Below are 23,640 nucleotides of genomic sequence, written 5' to 3' on the forward strand. Positions count from 1 at the left end.
GCTATATTAAGCTTCTCTGATCTTTCAGATTTAGAATTTTTTTGGTTTTTATCTTGGTCTGGTATAAATACAAATAATAACTATTAACTGAAAGGGATTTTAGTACAACATGAAGATTCCTGAATACATTTTACACTGTTGAAAAATAAAACTTTGTTTCCATGTGTCCCTAGGTACAAACTTTCCACTATAGGACAAAAGAACTCAGATGCTACCCTCTTCCACATTTCAAAAGAAAAAAGAGTATATTCAAGGAAGAACCAAATGTAACTTTTAACCCCTACTTCCTTCTAGTTTAGGAATTGAGTCTCAGTATTCTTTTTTAAAATTAAAGATTTCTACTGAGTTATGAGTGTGCAATATCATTCATGTTTTATAGGTATGGGTGGACACCTCTTCAAAACTGTTGTTAAACCACACCCACCTCCAAAGCCCCCATACAGTTGATGTTTGCTTGTGTCTGCTGATGACTCCAAACTGAAGTCTTTTTAAGTTTTTTTTTCCACTTTATTTTGTTTATTCATGCATACAAGAACTAGGGTGTAGGCCAGAGGTGCAGGGGTGGGGGGTGAGACGATTCACCAGAGACAGAGTGAGGAGCTGAGCAGGCTGATCTACTAAATACACTACTGAGGGGAGCAGCAGGCAAGACAGGAGAGGTCTGCTGGGCCATGTCATTTAGCTCCCTGGCCAGGAATTGAACTCATGCTGCAGTGGCTAGTGATAGCTTGATAGTGCTGAGACTTTAACCCTTGTGCCACCAGGGAGGCGCCCAAACTAAAGTCTTTTTTTTTTTTTAAGATTTTATTTATTTATACAAGCACCGGGGTACAGGCCAGAGGTGCTGGAGGGAGAGAAAATTCACCAGACCAGAGCAGGGAGCAGAACAGGCAGAAGGACTGAAGTACACTGCTGAGGGGAACAGTGGACGAGGCAGGAGAGGTCTGCGCACCATGTGGGAATCTCCCTGGCGGGCCAGGAATCGAACCGGTGCTGCAGTGGCTGCAGACAGCTTCACAGCACTGCGCTCAACCAGATGTGCCACCAGGGAGGCCCCCAAGCTAAAGTCTTAATGAGTTATTATAAAATGCTTAAAACCACGCAAAGCCGTGTAATCAATATTTAATGTAATGTTCCTTTTACAGTCACAGGTTCTTTATATGAAGGTCACACACATACACACACACACACACACACATTCTCTCTCTCTCTCTCTCTTGCATATTTTTGGCCTAGATCACACAGCAGTATGAACACTGAACTGAACTCCAAAGGAAGTCTGTTTGAAGAAGCATAAGCTGTATGCAGTGCAGGGGATATGGAAAAGTGGGTTCTCATCCTGCCACCAGTTACCAGGTCTGGATTTTAGGATAATTCTCTGTATCCCAGTTTTTCACTCATAAAGTAGGGCTACTTAATCTTCCTTGCTACCTCAAATGATTTTCCAAGATTTTAAGAGAGAAAGTCCTCTTTATACCTAAAAATAACTTTGTGGTATAAAATATTTTCCTAGTTTTATTATATTTCTCTGCTAGTCAGCAGAGAAACTTTGAAAGGGGAAACATTAACCCAAAAATAATTGCAGGTCAAGTTCAGACTGACGTGCTGGGGAGTGAGCAGTTCTGCTAGGTCTTCACAGGAGATGTAGACTATTTTCAATACTCAGGATTCTTTCTTACTGAACACAGACAATTCATAAAAATGTATTCTGAAAGTTAAAATTACATCTAAACTAAGTAGGTTTAGGGAAATCTGTCATCACATTGAATAATTAGTGATAATAATATTGACCCACACTTCCTCTAATAACATCATCATCAAATATTTTGCAAAAAATAATTAAATCTCGAACTTTATTTGAAAATGAATTAATAATTCATAGACTAGTGAGACCTGCATGATCAACACCATTAGCTGGTTCTTAGGAATTAACAACTGGTGGGCTGTAAAAATAATCTGTTTGCTATGAACCTAGGAAAATGAAAGGGAAATCTTTAGATATGCTGTTTTTTTTTTAATCCCACAAGCAGTCCACAAGTAAGGACATTGTATATGGTTTATATTGAAGTAAAAAGAATTCTTTCTAAAGCCTTAACAGAAAGATAAAAACACCTTGTTGATATCATAAAATCAGAATCTAAAATCTTTAGTACTTTGATTAACACTCTGATTCCATCTTTCACTGTGTAAAAGTTCAATTGGGTTTAACTTTCTGTGTTGGACAATATGAAATGGATATATGATGGGAAACTTTCATCCCAAGGTAGAAAGGAAGAACGTGGGGCTAGTTTTCTAGAAAGCTATGAGGTTCTCCTTGAATTAGCTAACAATGATGATGAAGGAACTAAAGAGTGAAAGTATTACTTGTTTTTAGATTTCCATACTTCTTTACAAATAAGATACTCTTGCCAGGTTAATTTGCAATAATTATTTTTAATAAATAAGCAAATTTGAACTCCCTTTATTACTTCTGAATCCTCAGGGGAAAAACTATGGTCAAATGAACAATTCTTCTCCATGGGCAAAGCAGAAAAAGTTCCTGCCTTGTGTTAGGTAGTATAGTTTATCATAAAATAGTTCTTCTGCTAACATCAAATCATAGAATTGTAACTATTACAAATATTAAAAAGTATAGTAGTAGTAATAATAATAATAGTTTTATTTATCAGTGATTGCTATATGTTCTAATTCCTATATCATTACTATAATACAATATCTTTATTTTCACTGTATACATGAAGGCCCTGAAGTGTAGGATAGTTAAGCAACTCGTGAAAAGTCACAAAGTTAGTTAGGGGACAGAACCGTTTTCAAAGCCAACTCTGCAGCTAAAGAGGCGTGATCATATGCCTCTAAATCACATACAGTGTTGTAAACCAATGTAACCTCAATTAAAAAATAAATACAATAACCGAAAAAAAAAAAAACAAGCCTGATTAAATTGAAATCTCTGGAAATGTATTTCCTGAGATAATTGAAGATTTTTTTTTTTATTCTAGTATGCCCGATCATAATACAACCATCTTGTCAGCATGAATTCACTGCTGAGAGAAAAAAAAGCAGTTAATTTCTTACTCATTTTCCTATCCAGTGGTTACAGCTGGCAAACTTCAGTGTTCTTTGGCAAGCAGATCTTGAGATAGATTTGTTTTGTTTACTTTACTTTGCGGGGTGGGGTGGGGGTGGGGGTGGGGGTGGCGGGGAGAAAAGAGAGAAATCCAGAGGATCAAATCTTTTCTGGATAACGTAGTTCTGTAAGACTTTATCTTGGAAGGGGATTGGAAAATTGGGAGCCAAAGTGAGTGAGTGAGGAATGTAAAAGAAGAATGAAAACACATCCTTAAAAGTTTCATCCACTTTACAATTTTGCCCCGAGGGTCGCTGGGTGAAGGCCAATCCCCTACTCATTTTTTGGACCCAGGTTATTAGATTAGGGGCACACACTCCTCCATGTCCTCATACTGAATTGGTCATAGCAAGTCACATGGACTCACCAAACTCCAAAGAGAATGGAGGAGACCACTCCTCCCTGAGCCAGAAATAGCCAAATAGAGTATTGGTGGATATCTTCAATAACTGTCAAGGTTGCTAATGGGGGGGGGGTGGGCATAATAAAGCTAGCCCCTTCCCTCAAATACAAAAGTATATTCCAGGTGTATGAAAATCATGAAACAACAAGAAAAATAGATTTTAAAGCATTTAGAAAATATAACAGGATGTCTTTATGGCATTGAGATAAGCAATGATTTCCTTAAAATGGGAGAAAAAATACAGATCCATAATGTCCAATTTTGGTAAATATTATGATGCTGAAATACCTTTTCAAGATAAAAGTATGTTTAAGAATATATAAACCATGCTGGAACAAAACAACTCATCTGGCCAACAATAAATACTATCTAGAGTAAATAGGCACTTCTAAAAATCAATAAGAAAAAGACCAGTACAAAACTAGACAATGAATAAGAACAGGCAATCCATAGAAGAGAAATGGAGAGTGGTATAGTGGTATATAATTATGTATCAGATGCTAACCTCGTCTATAATCAGGAAAATGCAATAAAGTGTCATTATACATCCACAGGCCAAAGTTAAGAAGTTTGATATGAGACATGAAAAGATGAGCCCACTACGAGGCTCACAAGTGGGCCTGGTGGCTGTATAAAGTTAAATTATGTTATTAATTGGATTTACATAGCAATTTGGATTTGCATAGTAAGATTGAAAGGAAGTATGCCTATACAACAAAACTAATATTCCACATTAAACAAATACGCAAGTGGTAATAATGTCCACACTTGTCAGTGTGATGCTGTTTGTAACAATAAACACTTGAAAGCATCCCTGAAAGGAAGAATATAGCCTTTGGAATCTGTCCCCACAATAGCAGCCATTTTTTTCTGTTAAGTCGACTGCTTTGCCCTCATTCCTAGATGGCTGCCTGGAATGTAGTATATGCTCAATGAATACCTCATTAACATAATAAATGAATCATGGATTATTGGGTTACTACAAGGAATCTAAAATGAATGAACCATAATATTTAACCAGTTGCATACATCAAGATTGCAAGTTTTAAAATGAATGAGTGTAAAAGCTAGTTCCAGAACATGTAACTATAAAATCATTTCTAAATTACAAAACACATAAACTATGTTCATTATTTATGGATAATATAAAAAAAATACAAGTATCAGACCATAAACAAGTGGCCAAGACAGCAGTTACCCCCTGGGAGGATGAACGAAAACAAAGGCACATATAAACGTATCTGTAACGATTTATTCTTGACAGAAGCAGTTATGATAAAATTAGTATTTTTTTAAACCTGGATATTGCATTATCCTGAGTTTTAAAGGAATCAATTTCTGTACTTTCTTTTTACAAAATATTTTGAAATTATTTCATAAACTATACAACATACCTATATTAAATGTATAAGTCAGTAGACAAATTTATACTTGATATTCAATAGCATATATCGTTATTTGAATTTCTTAATTTTAGCTATCCTATTCCTATTCCACCTATTTAAAGTTATATATATTTGTGACAAACGAGCGCTGAGATGTGATGGAGAAGTTCATTAATTTCCATTAGTACCTTTGACCGTTACATTTACATTGAGAGTAATTAATTAGTGGCCCCCATAGTCTCATTGGCTCTGTACTGGCTGGAGAACTAAACTTTTCTGCTCTTGCCCCTGCCATTTAGGAGCTTACTCTTTAGAGAGCCTTTAAATTTAGGAAAGACTTTGTAATACACAAAAGGAAATGACTACCTTAGTTCAAGGCTTCATTTCTTCTGGTTTCTGTGGTCTGACATGTGCTCTTTGTTCTGTTACATTTATAGCTCAATTCTGAGCAAAGATGGAACATTCACCATTCCCTACACTCCCAAGGCTCCTGTTCACATTTCATAAATGATAAAAAAAAGTAACCACAATGTTTAACCTTTCATTGTAGTTGCTCTTAGATATTATATTCATTTCTTTATGTTTGCCTTAATTTATCTTAATGTCTTTAGAGATAATTTTAATGAAAACAATTCTGCATGACTATAGTTATGGATTATGCTAACAGGAATATAGATGTCTGACCAAATTATATATACTTTTGACTTTAAGACAATCAAGACTGTTTAATCAGTGACATCAGTGTGGACCCAATTAGCACAGTTTGCAGCCACTTCATAATTCAAAAGAATGTGATCATTCAGCTGGAAGCACATTTGACAGAAACTCCATAGTCATGAAGGTAAAAGCTTGCAAGATCACCCACTAGGATGGAGAAGCTGTCATTCTTTCATCAGTGCTGTTGAATACTAATGTCAAGGTCAGAATGGTGTAATTTTAGGCTGCCAAAATATTGCTGGAATTGATACACCAGAAGATGTTTAAGAAAGTTAAAGAAATAGAACTTTGGAAAAGTTTCCTAAGGTATAGTTAGATTCGACTCTTTATTGCCTGGAGACAATTCTCCATTTTATCATTGTTTTACAACAAAATCTTCAACCAGTTCTCCTGCATAATGATTCAAATATTCTTCCTTTCTCTTGCCCTCTTTATTATTAAATTCATATCTTGGCTAAGAATTGTGACTATTGTAAAAATCGATTCCTTTGAGATTCTAATTTTAAAAGAAAGCCTGCTTTTGTTAAGCTTAACATTCACCCCCGTCTGCCACAAATGGAGTGAGAGTATAAGATACATTTAATTCCAGTACAGTTTTCTAAAAATGTCATTTCAAACACGCATTTCTCTTGCCTTCGGAGTGCAGAGAGTAAGAATCTAATAAATGAAGAAAAAAGTGCAAATTATATTGAGTTTCCACGATAGAGGCTTGTTCTAATTAAATCATGATCATTGTTACATTGTTACTAAATAACATTTATCCATGAAACCCTCTTTTGGAAAAAGTGTTTTTATGTATGTTGTGTATGTTCTTTGATTCTATTTGTAATCATTGTGAGAAGCAGAGAGCTGTGTGTTTTGCCAGGGTTTGAGCAAAGATGCCTGAGCCCCTAGCAGACTTAACTGAAGGGCCAGGTTGGGTGGAATCCGGCCTCTGGGATGGGTGTGACGTCTTACAACCAGCCATGTTGGCCATTTATTCCTGTTTCTTTGTACATGATGTTCTGAATTATCCTCCAGATTTCTCTTTTTTTTTTTTTTAATTTTTAAGGGACAAAATAAGAGGCAAAGTAACATTGCATCTTTCTTTTATTTTTGTATTTACTAAGCATTTCCAGACGCCACTCAAACCAGGAAAAAAAAAAAAAACAAAACAAAACCAAAACCTCATAGTCGCCGGATCTGATTGATTTCACAAACATAAATATGTCAATGTGTGGTGCTAAACAATAGCTCAGTAGGATTGCTTTCCATATTCCAGATACATTCTGAAGGATGTCTAAAATGACATGTTTGCAGTAAAATATACATGGCCGGGTGAACTTTCCTGGTCTTATCTTGCGCCTCAGTGACTCTAAAGAGAAAGTGAAATTTTTCATTCTGCATCGGACATGTTTTAAAAATATTTAAATATTGCTTGCAAATATTCCTGAGCCTTCATAAACATGCTGCTTACTTTTAACGATTTCTAATTTTAACTTATTACTCAGGGCTTAGGGGCAGAAAGCAATCACCTTTTTAAGTGTTTCATGGTGGAGGTTTTAACTGAATCGATTCCATCTACATTAGACCATGCCTATGCTTAGCTTTAAAAACAATTTATCAGCTTCCTACGGTGCTTTAAATCTTCTGAGATGATTACGTAGACAGCACTACACACTTGTTCAAAGTTAAGCAATCTTTTATGATTTGGGAGTAATATAAAAATTGATGCCTGATTTTAAATGACTAACAACTTAGCATCATGGAAAACAGACTGCAGGAGCCCCCTCAGCCCCTGGCCAATGCTGAAGGTCAAGGACATATCTAATTCAAGGGTCACCCTCTTACCACTGGAGTTGGAAGAATAAGAGATGGGGAGAGAGGTAAATCAGCATAAGACATGGACCAAATTGCACAAAGAAATAGTATTTTTTTTCTAGCAGATCTCATCACTTTAATATATATCCTCTGTCTTTTCATATAGAGTATTTGTATTAAACTTGAAGAGCGCTAATGAGGTGATCAAACAAATATTTATGGCATTCAACCGACCTCTGTGAAAAATGCTGGGATTCATCAATAAATAAGTCTGTGTCCTTAAGATGCTCAAAGTTTTGAGAAAAGCAGATAAATTAGATAGTCAATGACAGTGAGAGACAGGAGGGAGAGAGAGAGAGAGAGAGAGAGAGAGAAAGAGAGAGGAGTGGATATGGTTATGGAATAGGTGTAGATAGAAAAAAAATGCAGATATAAATAGATATTCCACAATTTGCTCCACTTTTCACTGACCAAATCCCTTTACCTTAAAGGAACATAGAGGCATCCTAAATGTTAAGATGCGTACAGAACCATAACAACGTTAATACATGCACAGATGAAAGTAAAGGAAAAGGAGCCTGGAGAATGTAGTTAAGAGCAACAGGCGTCTCCTTCTGTGCCTGCAAAATCGAGCTGATGCCAGAGGTAGGCAAACCATGAGTTGGTTCTTGGGCAAGTACGAGGCAGTGCCCTGTGGTGTGCACCTGCCCACTCCTGGGTGCCCCGCTGGGCAAAAGTAATTTCTACATGAGAAGGTCACCTTCTCCCAGTCACCACCCCAGGTCAGGGTTGTGTGGAACCAATGGGGCTTCTCATCTGGCACTGGGGCCCACACCTCACCTGTCTCCCCGGGTTTTCGGTGGAGACTTAGGTCTGCCAGGGGATTTGAACACGAGTTCCAATGATTGGCAACTCTCTTGCAGATCCTATTCACTTGCAAGCATTATTGAACCCTGGCTATCCTCATTTTCCTCATTTTTAATATGGGAAAAAACATGCAATTCTACCTTAAAGTGAGGCTTTTTTTAATTCAAAAAAAAAAATGAAACTGGATTCCTCCTACCTAGTAGGCAAAACAATAAATCAGTTCATTCTTCTCTTCTTCCTTACTTTTTCACTTTTTTCTCCATTTCTTCCCCTAGCCATCTCATTTTTAATTTGCATCCCTGTATGAATTTACATGAGGTAGAGAAGAGAATACAAGTGTCTGTGGTCTTGCCGTAAGTCACAATGAACTAAAATAATCCATGACTACAAAACCATAGGGTTGGTGTGAAGATTAAATGAGATAATGCAAGTAAGGCACTTAGCTCAACGTAAGTACTCAATAAATATTGGCTTCTGATAGCTGTAATATAGCCTAGTTACACTGTGGAATTGCTAATTGTGCAAGGATGAGATGAAATAATACAAACAAAGCACTTAGCATATAGTAAGTGCTCAATAACTATTAGCTGCTATTAGCTGCTGCTAGCTGGGATTTTACTGCCTGAGTGGGAGTGGAATTGGCAAAATGATCCTGGGATGAGGTTTCTGTTATTATCCCACATCCTGCAGACGGACTTTCATGGGAGCTGAGGAAATTGCTTTATCTTGTACCTGCAGGGTGGCAGGTGCTGGCAAAGACCTGGAGCTGGTAGAGGAAAGAGGGTAAGCTCCTCCTTTTCTCCTGGCTAAACGGAGCCGAATCATCATATTCACCAGAACCAGAAAAAGAAAACAAATCAGGGAAATATGTAAATTTTATACTAGTCTGAATCTTAATGAACATAATTTTACCCTGAACGTGCTTTCTTCCCCCATTTAGCCAGAGTTCCGTAGAGTTGCATTAATGAGCCCTAAAAAACTAAGATTCTAAAATTTCACAACGCTATTCAAAATATTTTTTGCATACCATCTTAGTTCTATAATAAATAAACACTTATTTGGTATATGTCGTATGTCACATTACAGCATAAAAAATCTCATAAGAAATTACAAGGGAAAATGTCAAATATAATGGATTGCTGATGGTTCTATTTATTTAAAATATTTCCTACTGGGGCTATCATTTAAAAATACTAACCATAAATTCTAAAGGCCAAGGTTCATATCAAGTTTTCAGGAAACATAAGAATTATCACTGTGAAAAACAATAAGCGAAACATCACTTTGAGTTTTGGCTTTCTTTCATTTTCAACTCAGTACCCTAAGCATATACTTGAAGGTTGCTTATGTATGATAAAATATTCCACAGCAAAGTTGGTGAAAGCTGGTGTGTGGCCTTAAATGTCCTGGTTACTGTATTAACAAAGAAATTCAGTTGAACAGCTCAGCACAAAAACCAGCCTTTCCAATGGAACAAAAAAAAGACTGCTAAATCCAAAAAAAAAAAAAAAGAAAAAAAGTCTCTAATACTACATAATTTGATTTGGGGTCCAAATATGTTAACAACAAGGCCCTCTTTCATTAAAGCAGTGACCCATTTTATGGCGGTGGCTGGTGGCTTGTACACCTCTTTATATGAATGTGACGTATGTTAACGAAAGTCCACACGCCACCATTTTTAATGGGGGTACAAGCGTGGCAGCTGGAGCACCGAGCTGGTGTTTTTCCATTCGAGCCTGATGTTTCCTCCTTGAATCATAAAACTTGAGAAATACATGCTGACATTCTGTATCGCACTGTGGGCATTGGCTGGGCATCACCGTAATTGTCAGTGACAGACATTCTTTTACAAAGATAAGTTCTCACCTAATTTGTGTGAAGTGGTCCCCAAAGAATGTTGCGGTAACCGCCAGCACATGTGCAACATAGCTTTCAAATAGCAGGCATGTGCCAAATGCCAAAATGAGAATTTGTGGAAATGACATCTGCAATTGCAAAAAAAAAGGCCTCATCGAAACCATGGGGGGAGATGCAGCGTGTTTGGGAGATGTTTTGGTCAGTGTCCTTTTAATCCAAAATGACTACTTCACGGCTTTTCTTGTGAGCTGCCAGAGCACTTTAGCAGTGAGGCATGAGAAGAGTTGGGTCCAGTGAGAGGCACTCCCAAAGTAGCAAATCTCAGTGCTTACAATGGCCATGGCATGCACAGGAGTTCTACAGAAGCTCTTGGTATCCCCTAACTTCCCACCTAATTAGATATATTAATTATATGATGAGCAAGGTTGAGCCAATTCATCACATGGATTTCTCCTAAGGAATAATAACAGCAGCTGTCTCTCATAGGCTGCATCCATTCTCAGTGTTTTCCATATATTTTTCCCCATATATTAACATATTTAATTATCACAAGATCCCTATGAGATAGGCCTATTGTTATATGCACTTTACAGAGGAGGAAGTTGAGGCGTAGAGATTAAGGAAGGTCAGAGCTGGGACTGGAAGACAGACGTATGTTCAAGCTGCAGTCTGCAGTTAACTACTATATTATGCAAGACACGAATGTTCATTCAATTCACTATTCCGAAATAACGGCATTGGACACAGTGAACATCTATGTAATGTAAGCTGTACTGTCATTACCATTCTATTGTCTTGTGGACTCTGTCGTTAGGACTCTCATAAGGCAGTTATCTGGACAATATGATCAAATACAGAAACATAACAGCTACAGCCCTCAGAGCACCCCCTGGAAACCACTCTCCTCCACGGCAAGTGATTCAGAGATAAATTATATGAATTTTTTCATCAATGACCAACGTACCTTCCTCATGCACATTATCATTTAGTAAAACAATTTGCAATTGTTTGTTTGCATTCATGACACATCATTGTTGAGTTTTCAGCTTCAACTCAGAAAACATAGCTTCCCTTTTCCCACTATGCTTAATTCATTTTGACAGCTTTACTGAAAATGTAAAAGTTACAAGTGCCCCCTTTTCCGACTGTGCCCCTTAGGGAGTAGGAGGTGTCGAGTCTGCCTCTGACTCTCTATGAAACTCCCCTTGACCCGTATCTGCATCTGTGCATGTGATGAAAATTCATGAGCTGCCTCTTTCTCTGAAAGTGAACAGGATCTTCCAGCTCCTGGATATGAATGATGGGAGGGGGAAACTTCCTGGGGCCTTCGGGGTAGAGGACACAGTCTCTGGCATCATGCAGGAGAGGACACGGTGCTGCTCACGTGAGGGGTCAACACCTAATCTGCAGCGGGTGCTGTTCAGGCCCCATTCTGGGTGCTGGTCACATTGTCTACCCAGTTGGAGCTCCAGGAGTTCCTCTTATCTTAGTACATGAAATGATTCATTTCTTTTAATGTTAAAATTGAAGTAACATTGCATTGTTCCCTTAAGTTGAGATGTTCATCTTTAAAAATCAACATATGGGTATACTACATGAAATTTACCATGAAAAGTCCAATACTTTCAGAATGTTTTAATTGAGAAAATCTGTGCCTAGACTTTGGCATGAACTGATGATTGTAACTTTAACATAAATATACTCAGGAAACAGAACGACACATAGGCATATTCATAGAATTGCTGTCATGTTGATGAAAGAATTCTGAAAAAATGATTGATGAATTTCTAAGCCATTAGGGTATCTTTAAAAAAAATGATTTATTGAAATGAAAGTCACATAACATCCCATTGACCACATTCAAATAAACAATTGAGTGGCAATTAATATCATCATGGTGTTGTGCAATCTTCATGCCTATCTACTTCCCAAACATTTCCATCATTCCAAAGTAAAGTCCCTTACCTGTTAAATGATTTCTCTAAACTGTTGGTGGGAATGTGGACTATCCCAGCCCTACGGAAAACGGTGTGGAGTTCTCTCAAAAGATAAAAAATGGGTCCTCCCCGATGGCTCAGCAGTTGAGCGCTGGGTTACGAAGCTGCCCGCAGCCTCTGCAGTGCCAGTTCGTTCCCCGGCCGCTGGGTGAGGGTCCCACATGGTGCTCAGACCTCTCCTGCCGCCCGCTGCTCCCCTCAGCAGTGTACTTTGTCAGTCTTCCTGTTCTGCTCCCCACTCTGACTCTGGTGAATTCTCTCACCCTCCTGTGCTTCTGACTGTACCCAGTGCTTGTATAAATAAATAAATAAATCTTAAAAAAATAAAAAATGGATCTGCCATACAACTAGCACTTTTACTACTAGGCATCTACCTGAAGAATACAGAAAACACTAATTCTAAAGGAAAACTATACTCCTATGTCTATTGTAGCACTATTGATAATAGCCAAGACATGGAAACGAACTAAGTGCCCAAAAACAGATGAGTGGATTGAGCAAATGTAGTATATATACACAATGGAATATTACTCAGTGACCAAAAAAGATAAACTCATGTCATTTGTGGCAACATGGGTAGAGCTGGAAGGGATTTTGCTAAGTTGAAATAACCCAGGAGGGGAGAGATAATGCTGGATGGTGTTACATATATGTGCAATATAGAGAAACCAAGCAAAGGGTCAGACAAAGACAAACTTTAAAAGCAACTCTTGAAAGCTGACCATACAACTGAAGCATTCAGGAGGGGAGAGATGAGGGAGAGGTGAGAACAGGGTGGGACAAAAAAACACAGTGGACTGTGGTGGAGGATATGAGTGCGTCAGTGATGGGTGCTCTATGATAACTACACTTGAAATGGAAGATCTTATACTTCTAAAATACTAACAGTGGTGTAAGCAAATGGCATTTCAACAACATATTTATTAAATAAGTAAATAAAGTGGCTTCTCTATTTTTTTTTTTTAAAGATTTATTTATTTACTTATTTATACAAGCACTGGGTACAGTCAGAAGCGCGGGAGGGTGAGAGGATTCACTAGAGCCAGAGCAGGAAACAGAACAGGCAGACTGACGAAGTACACTGCTGAGGGGAGCAGCAGGCGGCGCGCCATGTGGGACCCTCCTCCGGTGGCCAGGGAGCAGCCGGGGATCGAACTGGCACTGCAGAGGCTGCGGGCAGCTTCGCAACCCAGCTCTCAACCGCTGCGCCACCGGGGAGGCCCTGGCTTCTCTATTCTTTAAAGCTCCTGGCAGTTACTAATCTGCAATGTTTTCCTATGTTGCTATCTATTCTGATTCATACATTCATTCGTTCATTCATTCATTCATTCATTCATGTAGAGTTGTATATTATAACCTATAATGTCTGGCTTCACTCCCATAATGCATTTAGATCTTATTTCTATGAATACATAATATTCCATTGTGTACATATGGAAAATATCATATTCATATCACAGTTTCTTTATTTGTGGTCTTATTGTCCATTCAAGGACATTTGAGTTGTTTCCACATTTCGATTGTTGTGACTAATGCTGCAGTGGACATGTGTGTCATGTTCTTATTTGTGTACCTGCTTTCAATTTGGGGGATTATATACCTAAGAGTAGAACTGTGGGGTCATTAGATTATCTTTTTTCCTTAATTATGCATCCTCAGGGTCTTCCTAGGGTAAGGCGGTTTGGCTGGGTCACATCTCAAGCACAAGTGATTGTTCCCATGTCATGGAATGACCTTCTTGCCTTCTCTCCTCCCATTAATTCTTTCAAATACATCTCAGGCATCAATTTTGCAGCCTCAAAATGTTTTGGTTATGCTTTTGTACTCTTGTGTCATCTTTTGTTGCTAATCTGCAGAACAAATGGACACAGAATAGATTCTAACGTGAAATATTTTATTAAAATGTGATATTAATTCAGTCATGCATGAGCCTCACTAAGCCCCTCTGATCCAGACTCTTTGTTAAGTGCTGGGAATACAGAGGTAAATAAAATAGACCTGGTCTCTGCCCTCATGGAGTTCTCAATCATCAAAGCAAATAAAGAGAGTGAGTTTTTATTAACTAGGTCACAATTTGATTTCTAAATGCTATCAACTGAATTGCAGCTTTTTCAAATGTGAATTTTGTATACTTGCCTTTGGTTCATGATCATAGCTCTTACTCAGTCAGGTTCCTTCCCTGTTAGTTCCAGTTTTCAGGTGTAATAACCTTCTGTAATAACCAGAAGAACCCTTTGAGGGGATCAGGGTTTCATAAATTCCCTATAATATACCGCCAATGGAATGTCAAAACCACCCTTTTAAAAAGCTAAATTTCATTCACACATTGGAGCTCTATGAGTACTGCTAACATTTCCATGCTCACCAAAACTTCAGCTAGCAAGAGTGCAATTCAATGTTAAAACAATCTAACTTTCATTGGCATGGTACATGAGTTTCTAAAATACATGACAAATCTAACAAGCTTATAAATGCTTCAAAATTAATCCCCCTGTTGTCCACTGACCAAAAAAAAAAAAAAAAAACAAACAAACAAAAAAAAAAAACCTCCTAATCCAAGTGATCATTTTACAGATTATGAAGGGTGAACTTTCTGAAGTTGGGAAACAATAGAAAGAGTTAGATAGATGATGATATAGAGTTATCTACTAGGTTCTAGACTGAGTGGATCCCCAGCTAGAGCCTTAAACAAGACAGGAGCTGGTCAGTCTCTGATGTAACAAATATAAACCAAAAGAACACAAGGTATTTGCCTTTAAGTTCAAGATGTTTCCTGCAGCTCCAGACAAAACGTCTGCTTCCCAGGCTGTAAGAATGAGCCAGCTCAGGGCAAGTCCATATTTTTCAGAAGGGCAACTTCTTTTTTTTTAATATTTATTTATTTATGCATACAAGAACTGGGGTACAGGCCAGAGTTGTAGGGGGTGAGAGGATTAACCAAAGACAAAGTGGGGAACAGAACAGGCAGATTGACCGAAGTACACTGCTGAGGGGAGCAGTGGACTAGTCAGGAGAGGTCTGCTGCACCATGTGGGATTCTCCCTGGCCAGGGATCAAATACATGCTGCAAAAGCTGCAGATTGCTTCATAGAGTGCCACCACTTGTGCCACCAGGGAGGCCCCTAGAAGGGCGACTTCTTAACAGCACACATCACCTCTCATAACCACAGTTTTGTGGTGTGTCTACACTTTCAAGCTTGGAAATGTGGTCACATGTGCTCTAAAACTTTGGAGATTTTAGGTAAAGAAGAAAGCAAAGAATGTGTATAGAAAACCAGTAAGTTATACTCTACAGTGAATTCTTTGCCATGAAGAATCTACCATTTGATTAAAGTTGATTCCAAGCTAATAGAAATGGAATCTGTATGATATTCTAGATTCTAAGGTGAATTCTTAATTGTTTTTTCAATAACAGAGTCTAGATGATTTAGAATAGTGATCTACAAATAAGAATTTAATATGCATATTTTTAGTCAATAACTATTGATGCATCTCCATTTATTGACATTAGTTTCATTTCAACAATGTGAAATGTAATAGCAATACTTCAGTAAAAGTCAACATCTCTTCAGTAATAAAGCTTGAGGACTTTTTTATTTCATGGATTATTGTAGGTGGAAAATAACAAATATATATGTATATCTATTCTCCATTTTGGAATGGTCTCCTACTTCTGCAAAACTAATGGCATGCTGTCATATTGTATGTGTGTGTGTATAAATAATTATTAAAAAATCTTGATTCAACAACCAAATCTAATTTAATATGAAAGGACAGAATCTGTTTCTTTGAGAAATCTGCCAGACAGATACATTTTACACTTGAAGTTAAACTTTTCAATAATTAATTCCCTCCCAAGGCTGCCTGAAATTCTAAATTGCTCAAATTACTGCTTGGGTGCATGGATGACCTCGAAGCAAGGCACACCTGATGGCAATGGTTTATATATAGCACACAATCCTGATCAATCTCTGACACTTACTACTGCCTTCCTGCTGCTCAAAAATGTGTACTCTAATAGCATTTGTATGTTTTCTTTTTCCCCCAAGGTTTCAGATTCCTTCTCTACGAGAACATGGAAAATTAGAATGAGAGTCACAGACACCATAAACAAAAGTAGCTCAAACAATCCATTCTAAGGTATTTTATGGTATTCACTAAATGAAAATGTCTGATACTACAATGTATTTATATTAATATAGCATATGGAAAAACCTATTTATGCTTCCCCCTTCAGCAGATTTCATACTTATAAGAATTCTAATCATCATTAAACTTAATATACACTATGTCTTCAATATTTCAATCCAAAGTAACCTTTAAAAAGGATCAACTGTATAATTCCAAATAAATTTCCAAAAATTAACAGAACTGTAAGTTAAAAGGTAGAACCTTTGGAGATCAATTTCTCCAGATGTCTGGTAGTTCCATCAGTTACAGCTCTAATAATAATACTAATTTTAACATGTTCAAACAATTATATTTTTAGCAATTAAATACACACACTGAGTTGTTATTCAATTTTTTTAAAAAAGGAAATAAATACTGAAGCTTGATCCATTTAAGACATGCATATGTTTGAACATGTATCTTTTATTTAAAGATTTATTTATTTATGCATACAAGAACTGGGCGTACAGGCCAGAGGTGCGGGGGTGAGAGGATTCACCAAAGACAGAGTGGGGAACAGAACAGGCAGACTAGTGGGCGAGACAGGAGAGGTCTGCTGTGACATGTGGGTAGCTCCCTGGCCAGCCGGGGATCGAACGCTTGCTGCAGAGGTTGCTGATAGCTTCATCGTGCTGTGCTTAACCCCTTGCACCACCAGGAAGGCCCTGAGCATCTATCTTTAAGAAAGGCTGTGTGTGGGAGAATTAAGAATCATTTAATTTGTGTTTTGCCTTTTGATTTTATTTTTTAAACGTAGTAGGAAATGCTTCTATTCCCGAGGCAGAAGGTAGCAAAACATTCAATGAAGGAATCGCCAATCCTCATAGTTAAGTGCTACAACACTAAGGAGTTAAAAATACAGAGACTCAAGAATAAAAGGCACTTGTGAATTATCAAATAAGGGAGAAATCAGGCAGATGATAAAGAGAACAATGGGGGGTCTTACTCAAGGAGGAGGGTAAATAGTGGTCATTTCCAGATTGTTGGCCTCTCAGGTGCCCTCAAATGTCTTCTAGTTCAACACACCTTTCCTAACCTCTCGATCTACAGTAGTTCCCTGCTACCCCACTTCTTTGCCCTTTCTGAAATTATTCTGTCCAGCAGTTATTAGTTTATTACTTGTTATTTGTCTACCCATCTTAATATAATTTCCACTAGATCAGCGATCTTATCTGTCTTCAATTGTGTCCTTGGTGTTTTGACCAAATTTACTTTGTTCATAATTGTTACTCAATAAATATTCACTGAAAACATGAAGGAATCTATTAAATACCCTAGCTGGGTTTAAATGGTATCTACACATATTTATTAAATACTGAAATTCATGATAAGTGATTCACAACCTCTATTTTACTTCCTACATCTCTCTCAAATTTGTCAACTTCTCTTCCAGCCCTCCACCCACCCCGCCATCACCTCCTCCAATTTACCTTCTCTTACCGCTTGCACGAGTGCAATAGACACCTGTTTCAGTAGTCATGGAAATACCAGCCTGCACAAACATTTCTCAGTACACAGCCCTTCCTGAGGAGAGTGATTTTTATTTTGAAATTCAAACCTTCTCCTGTGAAATAAATAAAACTAGTTATTAACCATCTGACCAATTTTTTAAATCACTACACTTCCTGTTCATTTAGAAATAGGCTATGGAGATCAGTTAAGAAATGAATAAGGCTATAATTCCTTTTCATCACATCTCCCATCCCATCACTTGTAAAATAGGAAAAGAGTGAGATTTTGTTGGAGAATCTCTATCCCCTTATGCAATCATAGCAACTATGACATAGGAATCCCAACTAATAACTCCCATGAATAATGTGCAATTCACCACAATTATGCCCTCTCTTAACCTCAAAATACCCATCTTTTGAGAAAATGGTAGGTTATTGCCAATTCCTCAAACATTTTTTCGCTCACACACTCATTCATTCAAAAATGCTTTTTGGAGCTGAACATGTACCGGGTATGGAATCATGAGCTTTTATGAACCCTTATTCATGCTGATCCTTCTACTTGTTATATAGTTTTCCTCGATCCTTTCTATCTCTCCCATATCCTTATATCCCTAGTGAAGTTCTACTCTTCTTACAAGGCCCCATTGAAATGTGACCTCTTATCTGAAGCTTCCCTGAACTCCTTCAGGCTGAATTAATTGTTCTTTTATCTGTGCTCCCAAAGGAGTTAGTTCATACATTTGTAAAAGCACTTATCAAATTGCCTTATAACTATTTGCATATCTGTGTCCTTTCTGGACTTTTTTCTTCATGGCAGAGACCACATCTTACCCATACTTAAATCCTGTACTCTCGACTCATGCTTATGTCCCTGGATTTCATCATGGTGCCTGACATGTGCAGGTATTATTGGAATATTCGCTTTTGCTTAAATGCTTAGGGTTCCTCAAACATCATAGGTGTGGCCATGAACAGTGATATATAGATAGTCATAGGACATGTCTTACAATCTTTTCCAGATGATTTGTCAAATAAACCCTTATGGCATTGTTGCTTTTTTTTTTTTTTTTTAAGGAATCTGCTACTACAGCCTGTATTTCCCATGCCTACAAAGGACTAAAACAATAGAAAAATACAAACTTTGCAAAAATCAGGGCAATAAGAAATCTGAAAAGCAAGTGGGAATGCAACTATCCTTGGAAATTAGGCTAGGTCACCAAGGAAAGCGCCAAAGAAATAGCACACAAATGTAGGGAAGAATGTAGGGGACAAAACACCAAGATAACAGAAATGTGTTATTATAGAAAAGAAACATACACATATTTTAATTTTATTTTTATTTATTCTTACATGATTTATTTGATTTATTTTTAGTTTCACAATAAAGATATATAACAAAAGTTCATGAAAAGTCACATTTCAGAAGACATATCTGGACACCACCCCCAGCCTCCCTTTGTTATTTTGCCTCCCTTGACACTGTCACATTACCTCTGAGACTTAATGAAATTTGTGCTTTTTTTCTTACCGGGGGGATATTTAAGAACAAGCAGGTGTATGTCTACTACAAAACATCAACTCTCTTAGGGAAACATTGCAATTATCTAACTTGATCTGAGACTCCCTAAATGATAAAAAAAAAATATCTGTATAACTCTCAGATTCAGACATCCTGGTAAGTACTCCTGGAAAAATTCATCCAATTGAACCAGGAACCATCTAGACATTTCAAACCACTTTTGGAGTGGAGCGTGATTGCCACTTTAGGATTATGCAATGGAGGCAAAATGGAGGAAGCTTTGATTGGGCTCCCTGACCCCATGGCGTTTCTAGTCCAGGAGTCCTTGGCAAATGGTGTGTGGGCTGGGCTGGAATGTTTCCATCCCTAAGCTATGTAACACAGGGAGTCCAATGAAGCAAGCCAGATGCAGTATTTGTTGACAGTTGGTTGTTAATCATCTGAAGGGGTGATCACGGGCTCACCGAGCCTTGCTCCCCATTCTCCCTGCTGTTTTTGCTTCTGATTCACTTTCACACACTCCTCATGGAGACAGGAGTATGTTGACCCTGCTGGTGGAAAGCAAATAAAAATAGATTGCATCTGATCCATTTGGTTTGATGGAAAGTTTAGAACTCAAAGTAGGCCACCAGAGGAGGGGGTTGTTTTGTAAAGAGTGTATGCAAATCAACAGGATGAGACATTGGAAATTCTTGTTGACTTAAGGAGGACACAGATTGTATTTCAGTGCTGTTTGTAATCATATTATTCGGTTCTTGTGAATGATGAAAAGATGTTTGAACTCTCAACAAGAGAAAAGGGTGTATTCATTTTTAAAGAGAGAGAAAGAAGAATGAACCTTTTGAATAGATCAGCAGGCTTAACCTTAGTATTTAACTAGTTATGGAAATATGATATTAATCTATGAAAATCTCCAGGAGGGTAGCAGATGCTGGTAGTGTGCACAATGGCTGAGAATGTCAGGGGAGTTTGCTTACAGGGCAGATTGTATATTTAACAAGGAAGTGAAGCATGAAAGATTTTTGACTCTGTTTTGTGTAGGGTTTTCTCTGCCTGTGCTTCATCCTTCCTCCATTGCTCCAATGTATTCACTAGCTATCTGCAAATCTACTCATTTTTCTACAAAACTCCGCCTGCATCATCGCACGCACAGTTTAGACCACCTTGATTTCCTCTGACAATGTGGTAGGCAGAATAATGACCCACCCCAAAATGTGCACACCCTAATCCCTAGGACCTGTGAATATGTTACTTTCTGTAGCAAAAGGGACTTTGGAGATGTGGTTAAATTCAAGATAATGCAGTTGACGTCCTGCATTATCTGCTGGAACAACTTCATCACAAAGCCCTTGTATGTGAAACAAAGAGGCAGGAGTCAGAGAGATAGGATGGGAGGAAGATATTCAGACTACCATGGCTGGCTTTGATGATGGAAGGGGTCACAAACCAAGGAAGGGGAGCAGCCTCTAGAAGCTGAAAAAGAAATTGAAAAGGATCCTCTCCTAGAGACTCCAAGTGGAACATAGCCCTGTCACCACCTTGATTTTAGTACAGTCAGATCCATTCCTGAACCCTGACATCCAGAGTGTAAAGACAATTGATTTGTATTGTTTTAAGATACTGAAGCTGTGCTGATCTATGATAGTACAAAAGAAAACAAGTACAGACAATACTGGTCTCCTGTCCTGGGCATCCAGTTATGGACATACATCTTCCCACATTTAGCATCATGATTGTTTGTCTTCCCAGGTGGTCTTCCATTGGCCATGGAAGAGTAGCCAGTGTCTTTCTCACCTTTGCTTTCTCGGAGGCCACCCAGAGATTTAAATGGATACAGTGTCCCATCAACCCGAACATAAAAAGACTCACATCAGATCCATGTTTTTTCAAAGATTTGCTCAGATACCCTTCTATTCTGATTACAAGCCACTCTTCTGTGGACTTTCACCCCTTGGATCCTGACTTGGTAGTCCTGGACTTCCAGTAGTCCGCTTAAAGACTCACTTGCTGTGACCTGAGAGCAATTCTGACTCCTATCTTTGACACTATTGTTCTTCCAAGTCCAAGACCTTGCCCTAAGGACCCCATTGGTAGGGACAGCTTCCCTTGCCCCTCCACTGCTTGTCTTGGGGGTACATCGGGTGCTCAATACAAGTAAATGCTAAGCAGTTCTTATTCAATATATTGGCAAGTGCATAAGGCAATAGAAATGACTTATTAGATAGTGGAGTAAATAGTCATAGGAAACAGGAGTTTCCTGTGACCTTACAAGGCTGCAAAATACAAGGTGCAGCCCCAGGTTTATCTTTGTTTTCTTGCCCTCAATGACCTTGTCAATAAAGGGGGTGAGGTTTGGTGCTAAGCAGGTTTTTAGATGATGTGAATTTACTAAAATCTGTAAAAAATTATGCATGAGTCCAGTAATAGAGTCCTGGTTTTTAGTTAATGCTAATGGTGTAGGTCTATTTTCTTTTTAATCACTTTCAAATATATCAGAGAAACAGATGTATTTATCTACATCATGGAAACCTCTAACAGAGGTCAACTTATATCTCTCCTGGCATATGGAAAGAATACTCACTAATGGAAACACAGTTTTACCAATAAATTACTCAGTGATAACAAAATTATAGACTCCTCTATTTGAAAGTTGACCATAAATAAAGATATGGCTGAGCAGAAGAAACATTACCAGATGATTGGGAAGTCTTTATGCTGTTTTAGGCTTGTCAGTAACTTTAGAAACTATTTAGTCCCTTTTAGTCTGTGTTTCCTCATCTCAGCATGAAATATTTGGAATTTGCTTTCAATTCCAATATTCTTGCTATTGGGTAACATGCAGGATATAGTAATCCACAATTTAAAAAAAAAAAAATCTTTCCACTATTGTTCATATTAGTCCAAGGTCTGAAGGTATTTATGTTCATGCGCAAAAATAGCTTGAAAATCTTAAAGAAGTCCTGAAAAAAAATTCTAAAACATGAAATTATTGGAGACTGACTTTAAGGATATTCAAAGAATCAGTGTTACTTTGTTATTAGCATTTGTTTAGGAAAAAAACATAAACTTTAAGTTCATAAGAACTCAGTGAAGATGATGGAAGTCAGACCACCTTAAATATGAAAAAGCAAGAGCAAAGAGAAGTTCAATAACTCTGACTTTTTTTGAAGGTCTAATCTCTTTTGTTTTGTTTTGTTTTTACTTGATATTGGTTTAGATCATTATTTGTGATAAATGGGTATAGGATCTCCCCCTTCGGGTGTCATTACCACACCACACCCACCACCAAAGCCTCCACAGTCGATCCCAGTCTTTTTTTTTTTTTTTTAAGATTTATTTTTATTTATGTATACAAGAACTGGGATGTAGGCCAGAGGTTTGGTGGTAAGAGGACTCAACAGACAGTGGGGAGCAGAGCAGGAAAATCTACTGAAATACACTGCTGAGGGGAGCAGCAGGCGAAATAGGAGAAGTCTGCTAGGCCATGTAGGTCAGCTCCGTGGCTGGGGATCCAACTCATGCTGCAGTGGCTGCAGATAGCTTGATAACATTGAGACTTAACTCCTGCACCACCAGGGAGGCCCCCATCCCATAGTCCTAAGGCCTAATCTGGAGTGTGGTTCCTTACCAACTTTATTTCTTTCACAAATCCTACCACAAATCTGATAAATCTTAGTAATAAATGATGTCTCTTTTATCATCATTCATAGGATTATTAGCAGTGCAAAGAGTGTGTGTTTGTGTATGCAGCTAATGTGTCAAAGGGAGACTTTTCTTCCTGAAACTTGGCAACCTTCCTGTGGAGTCAGAATTGACTTCTCTACAGGAATTAGAAGAAGGATCTTAAGGTTGATTTCAGCTGGAAGTCTAATCTGTCCCAATTACTTCGATCCATATTTTCATGTAGATTTCAATTCCTTTTTACCTTTTAGAAAATCTAAAAAATGTGTTGCTTGCACTTGAGTTCTTCATAGCCCTTGCACTGTATTTGTGTTTTATACTTCTGGTTAACTGAGACTATATCTCAGTGCCTGTTTTGGGAGAGTGTGTACAAGTGAGTTGTGCTGAGTATCTAAGCTAAAATTTAACAGGATCCTGGGAGAGACTGTGACCCTGGCATATGAATGTAAATACTGAATAAAATTAACATCACTTCTGTATTAATTTAAGATTTTTTGCACAGGTAAACACTTTCAGTTTTCTCTTCCAACCAGTAATTTAAATTAGACACTGAGCCATTATTTTAAAGCCTGGGTTAAACGGGAGTCCATGTGGAGGCTATAATGGAGTTACTTTTATATTTGAGCATAAGGCAGATCTGTTCTCTATTGTAATAGGCCTGGT

General features: G+C 37.9%; 1 protein-coding gene across 3 annotated transcripts in view; it reads left to right on the forward strand.

Moving 5' to 3' along the window:
- Positions 1–23,640, forward strand: part of TENM3 (teneurin transmembrane protein 3) — a 2,290,771-nt gene that overhangs the window by 840,109 nt on the left and 1,427,022 nt on the right. For all 3 annotated transcript variants that reach the window (XM_054701057.1, XM_054701061.1, XM_054701058.1), the window contains one exon: positions 16,203–16,293. The gene's annotated coding sequence lies outside the window, so the exon portion shown is untranslated. Of the gene's footprint in view, positions 1–16,202; positions 16,294–23,640 lie in introns of those variants that run through there.

Source organism: Talpa occidentalis, unplaced genomic scaffold (assembly GCF_014898055.3).
Source record: "Talpa occidentalis isolate TD23 unplaced genomic scaffold, MPIMG_talOcc4v2.1 talOcc4.4, whole genome shotgun sequence".
Classification (NCBI taxonomy): Eukaryota; Metazoa; Chordata; class Mammalia; order Eulipotyphla; family Talpidae; genus Talpa; species Talpa occidentalis.